The sequence below is a fragment of the Coregonus lavaretus genome (genome assembly GCF_964263955.1).
Source record: "Coregonus lavaretus genome assembly, contig: HAP1_SCAFFOLD_850, whole genome shotgun sequence".
Classification (NCBI taxonomy): domain Eukaryota; kingdom Metazoa; phylum Chordata; class Actinopteri; order Salmoniformes; family Salmonidae; genus Coregonus; species Coregonus lavaretus.
In genome coordinates, this window is record NW_028163490.1 from 177,161 (window position 1) to 183,165 (window position 6,005).

The following is a 6,005-nucleotide window of genomic DNA, read 5'->3' on the forward strand; positions in this document are numbered from 1 at the left end:
TTTTCTCTCCAAAACTCTTGAGCGTGCCATCTCTAGCCAACTCCCCTGCTATCTCTCTCAGAATGACCTTCTTGATCCTAACCAGTCAGGTTTCAAGACTGGTCATTCAACTGAGACTGCTCTTCTCTGTGTCACGGAGGCTCTCCGCACTGCCAAAGCCAACTCTCTCTCCTCTGCTCTTATCCTTCTAGACCTATCTGCTGCCTTTGATACTGTGAACCATCAGATCCTCCTCTCCACTCCTACCAGGTGGTGTGGCGAGAATCTGTCTCCGCACCACATGCTCTCACCACTGGTGTCCCCCGGGGCTCAGTTCTAGGCCCTCTCCTATTCTCTCTATACACCAAGTCACTTGGCTCTGTCATATCCTCACATGGTCTCTCCTATCATTGCTACGCAGACGACACACAATTCATTTTCTCCTTTCCCCCTTCTGATAACCAGGTGGCGAATCGCATCTCTGCATGTCTGGCAGACATATCAGTGTGGATGTCGGATCACCACCTCAAGCTGAACCTCAGCAAGACGGAGTTGCTCTTCCTCCCGGGGAAGGACTGCCCGCTCCATGATCTCGCCATCATGGTTGACAACTCCATTGTGTCCTCCTCCCAGAGTGCAAAGAACCTTGGCCTGACCCTGGACAACACCCTGTCGTTGTCTGCTAACATCAAAGCGGTGACCCGATCCTGCAGGTTCATGCTCTACAACATTCACAGAGTACGACCCTACCTTACACAGAAAGCGGCACAGGTCCTAATCCAGGCACTTGTCATCTCCCATCTGGATTACTGCAACTCGCTGTTGGCTGGGCTCCCTGCCTGTGCCATTAAACCCCTGCAACTTATCCAGAACGCTGCAGCATGTCTGGTGTTCAACCTTCCCAAGTTCTCTCACGTCACCCCGCTCCTCCGCACACTCCACTGGCTTCCAGTTGAAGCTTGCATCTACTACAAAACCATGGTGCTTGCCTACGGAGCTGTAAGGGGAACGGCACATCCTTACCTTCAGGCTCTGATCAGACCCTACACCCAAACGAGGGCACTACGTTCATCCACCTCTGGCCTGCTAGCCCTCCTACCTCTACGGAAGCACAGTTCCCGCTCAGCCCAGTCAAAGCTATTCGCTGCTCTGGTACCCCAATGGTGGAACAAGCTCCCCCACGACGCCAGGACAGCGGAGTCACTGACCACCTTCCGGAGACACTTGAAATCCTACCTCTTTAAGGAATACCTGGAATAGTATAATAGTAATCATTCTACCCCCCCTTTACTACCACTGTCTTTTGTCTAAACTAACACCTGACTTATTTCACCTGCTAGCACTGACTTGTTTAAAGAAATGTACTTATTGTGATCGAGATATAGTTGTCCCTGATTGCACTGACTTTGCTCACAGCTGCTTGTTTGAAGAAGTGTACTTACTGTGATCAAGATGTGGTTGTCCCACTGGCTATCCTAAGTTGAATGCACCAATTTGTAAGTCGCTCTGGATAAGAGCGTCTGCTAAATGACTTAAATGTAAAATGTAAATGACCATCCAAGGGCCAGCCGTGCTGCCCTGTTCTGAGCCAATTGCAATTTTCTTAAGTCCCTCTTTGTGGCAGCTGACCACAAGACTGAACAGTAGTCCAGGTGCGACAAAACAAGGGCCTGTAGGACCTGCCTTGTTGATAGTGCTGTTAAGAATGCAGAGCAGCGCTTTATTATGGACAGACTTCTCCCCATCTTAGCTACTATGCATAGTCACTTTACCCCAACCTACATCTACAAATTACCTCGACTTACCTGTACCCCCGCACAGTGACTCGGTACCAGTACCCCCTGTATATAGCTTCATTATTGTTATTTTATTGTCTTACTTTTTATTTGTATTTAATTTTTGACTTTAGTTTATTTAGTAAATATTTTCTTAACTCTTTCTTGAACTGCATTGTTAGTTAAGGACATGTAAGTAAGCATGTCACGGTAAGGTCTACACCTGTTGTAGTCGGCGCATGTAACAAATAAAAGTTGATTCGATTTGATTTGTTGCATCAATATGTTTTGACCATGACAGTTTACAATCCAGGGTTACTCCAAGTTTAGTCACCTCAACTTGCTCAATTTCCAAATAATTTCCAGATGTGCAACACCCACACATACCCACACAGACATACACACACACACACACACACACACACACACACACCGACCACTAACTCACAACTCCCGGGCCAAAGAGGAAATGGAGATGGATCAACCAATCATTACCCCATCCTTAGATATCCCTTTAGCAATATGAAGAAACAACAAGGCCTTAGGCATGCCTACCAAATTGTGTATTTGTCTGTAACTGTCTTCTCACTCACACACACACACACACACACACACACACATGGTTGGGGAGGATAAGCTTATCCTAGATCAGAACTATGCTACATCTGAAGGGGCAACTGCTTGCTGAAGCCCTTTACCTCTGCTGGTTTAGGTAGGCTGTTATAATAGGACTTGACAGTCTGTTATTCTCTAGGCCCTACATCTGCATTCACTGCACAGGCCTACACAAAAGGGTTCTTCTGTTGTCCCCATAGGATAACCTTTTTGGTTCCGGTAGAACCATTTTGGGTTCCATGTAGGACCCTCTGTAGAAAGGGTTCTACATCGAACCCAAAATGGTTCTACATGGAACCAAAAAGGGTTATTCAAAGGGTTCTCCTATGGGGACAGCCGAAGAACCCTTTAAGGTTCTAGATAGGACCTTTTTTTCTAAGAGTGTACAAAACAACTACATGGTCTGAATTGGATGTTTCTATCACTGCAGAATGTAACACTGCAACTCTACTGTAGCAAGTGAAGTGAATGTAATTCTGCATCTGCAGACACGATAACAACCAAAAACAAAACCTAAACTTTATCAAATGGACTGGACTATGATGTTGACAGCTTGAGTTATACAGTATGTGGCTTACTATGCACAAGCATGGAGAGCACTGATAAGCAAAAATGTAATTGTTTTTCATCCATATTCTGTAGCCTAAACACCAACCTAAAAATGACCACACACCAAAGGAGGATAGACATGTCAAAACGCGACATTCTGGCGACAATGTCAAACGACAGCTCCCAAGTCGACTCTTTAAATATCAAGCCTATACTGTAGCCTACATCGAGCAGGCTTGGGTCCTATTCTATATCCCCAGAGCCCGGCCTCTCTCGGGATACGTCTGCCTGTCTACTTGTCATGTCAGCTCTCAAGAAGCAAAGAATCATCTGGATTCTGGAACTTCACCAAATATTGAAGATCATAATCGCACTCGAATAAAACAAAAATATGGAGAGAGAATAGAATTCTGAACCAGCTTGCATTCTGATCGTACTTATTTGGGTTGTGGTTACTAAGACTATAGGCTAATAGATTATTATAACAATATTCATCATCATTAAATTCATCACCAATATCATGTCCATATATCTTGGCCTTACGCCCAACTAGGCCTACACATAGGCTACACATGCCGCGTTCAAAACAACTGGGAACTCGGAACTCGGAAATCTTCGACTTCCGACTTCAGTGCGTTCCAGACAACTGGGAACTCGGAAAAAACGAGCTCCGACTGGGAAAATCGTTTTGAACGGCCATTCAACTCAGAATTGACCTGAAGATAACTGACGTCATGATTTAACCTAGTTTTTTTCAGAGTTCCCAGTTGTCGTGAAAGCGCCAAGACACACACACAGACACCCATGTACATTGCATTAATACAAGTGCATTATGACAGACCAGGGGTCTTTGAAAATGCTCGTCACTGGCCGATATTCCCCTCTATATTTCCCCACAAGAAAAGGAAAGGCCTTACCCATCGCCTGTGTTTGAGGTCTCTAGATGCAGATACTCATGTCAGATATGTATCCGTTCTGTTCGTCGGTCACGTGTTGAAAAAAGCAATCTATGCCATTCCAATTCCGTTACCGGAGCCTCAGTTATCAGCCTGGGTGCGCAGATCAGACATAGAACCGGGCAGGGGTCTCCCGTAATTCCCCCGTTACATATGTATCTTATCAAACAGCTGCATAGTTTCTCGACGCTGCAGCGGTGTTTTGCATCAGGGAGAGAGTGTAGGCTAGTATCCTACGGTTTCTCCCGGTGTCTCGCGACGAAGGGGGCTGCCTGCTAGCTGCAGTGCAGTGCCTAGGATCGCTGAACGACCACGAATCCTGTGTTTCCGTAGGTCCGTCTCTGTTTGTTCGATTCGATGTCAGCCAGCAGGTTCAATCTCCCGTTATCCCGGGCAGCGCGCGCCGCATTCGAATACTAGCCACTAATCGATCTCTACGGTTGTTCTGTATCTAATGGGAGCATCCGATAAGGTAAAAAGACGATTTCGGTGGTGGTGCTGCTGCTGCTGCGCGTGAGGCACGGTCCTCTCGGGCGGGTGATCTGACAAATGGTGCAGAAGAAGATATATCCATCCCGATCCCGGTTGGCTCGGATCGAGGTGATGAGGAAAACAGGACGCGCGCTGTTGTATTACCCGGTTTTACACAGATTTTGACGTTTTTATGACTCGTCGCTAGCACTTTCTCCTTTCACTGTTCCGTTATCTGTAAAGCAGCCCCTCTTCCTTCTCTCTCTCTTGTGAGCCACGGCCAACAACAGCGCTCGAGCTGCACAGAATATGACGCCTTTCCGCTCATATGAAAAGGATAAGCAGCAAACCCCTCTTTCTTTCCCCCTCCTTACTTTTCATTTCTCTCTCTCTCTCTCTCTCTCTCTCTCTCTGGTGTGTGAAATTGGTAGCGGGGGAGAAAAGCGGGGGGGCGCACGAGACAGCAGCTCCTCCCCGTGCTTGGGTTTGCTTATCGCAGGAGCGAGCGGGTGAAAGAGAAAGAGAGAAAAGGGGGAAAAAAGAGCGACAGTGGACGCTTATTACCCTTGTTTATGTCCCTGTTATTTATTGTATGTTTAACTTGCTTTGGCAATGTAAACATATGTATCCCATGCCAATAAAGCCCTTTGAATTGAGTAGACGAGAAGATGTAGGTATTCAAAATGTGTCACTGCCACATTCGTCATACGATGTTTTGACGCAAATCAGGCCAATACTCTCTCTGCGCCAATGTAGCGGACAACCTTGCAGGCTTCCGTATAAAATATGGTACCGTTACAATGTAAACACACATCTCGTTTCAGTGACCCCCTCCCCCATGTAGCAAGGAACGCCCTCTCGTAGTATCCACCCTATCCGTTTTAATACACTAGGACTACAATAGAATGGTGGAATTGTCTGTGCAGTCAGCCTGTTTTGAGGATTGGTTTTATGTCTGGGTTTTAACTATGCATACATTCATGTCTTGAATTCATCACGGCACTGCACATTAGGCCTACTAGCCGAGGACCGAGGCAGGACATTGGAAAGTAATAGCCTATTTTGCTGTACAAAGAGAAAGAGAGAGACGGGAGCTTGTTTCCCTTGAGATGGGTCTGAATCTCAGAACTGAATTCAAGGGGGGAGGGGGTTACAGAAACATGCGAAGGAAAGAGAGCTCTCTCTGTGGAACGAGGACACACATTACTCACACTTTTACCGCCCCAGAACTAAAGCTAAAGACAACCAAGATATTTCTGAAAAAATTAAAACGCTCCTTTCTACATCTTTAGACTATGTTGATAGAAAGATATACATTGTGATTCCTTTGTTTGGGATGTTTACAGCCCCGTGTAGCTCAGTTGGTAGAGCATGGCGCTTGCAACGCCAGGGTTGTGGGTTCGTTTCCCACGGGGGGCCAGTATGAAAATGTATGCACTAACTGTAAGTCGCTCTGGATAAGAGCGTCTGCTAAATGACTAAAATGTAAATGTAATAAACAGGCTGATTGATCAATCAACTCCCCCTTTTGACCTCTAAACTACGACGGTAGATCGATAGACATTGAAATTACTTTCCAATTGCTTTTATTGTAAGCAATACATTTCGATCGATTAAATACTTATTCATAGAGCTAATCAATAATCCATAAAGCAATCTC

At 45.9% G+C, this 6,005-nt stretch overlaps 1 protein-coding gene across 1 annotated transcript in view; it reads right to left on the reverse strand.

Annotated features, from left to right (window-relative positions):
- The window catches only part of LOC311118067 (beta-1,4-mannosyl-glycoprotein 4-beta-N-acetylglucosaminyltransferase-like), a gene marked incomplete at its 3' end in the record, with an annotated part of 78,522 nt that extends 74,615 nt beyond the window's left edge, over positions 1-3,907 (reverse strand). The window contains exon 1 of the mRNA XM_084192940.1: positions 3,836-3,907. The remainder of the gene's footprint in view (positions 1-3,835) is intronic.
- Between the last annotated feature and the right edge of the window lie 2,098 nt (positions 3,908-6,005).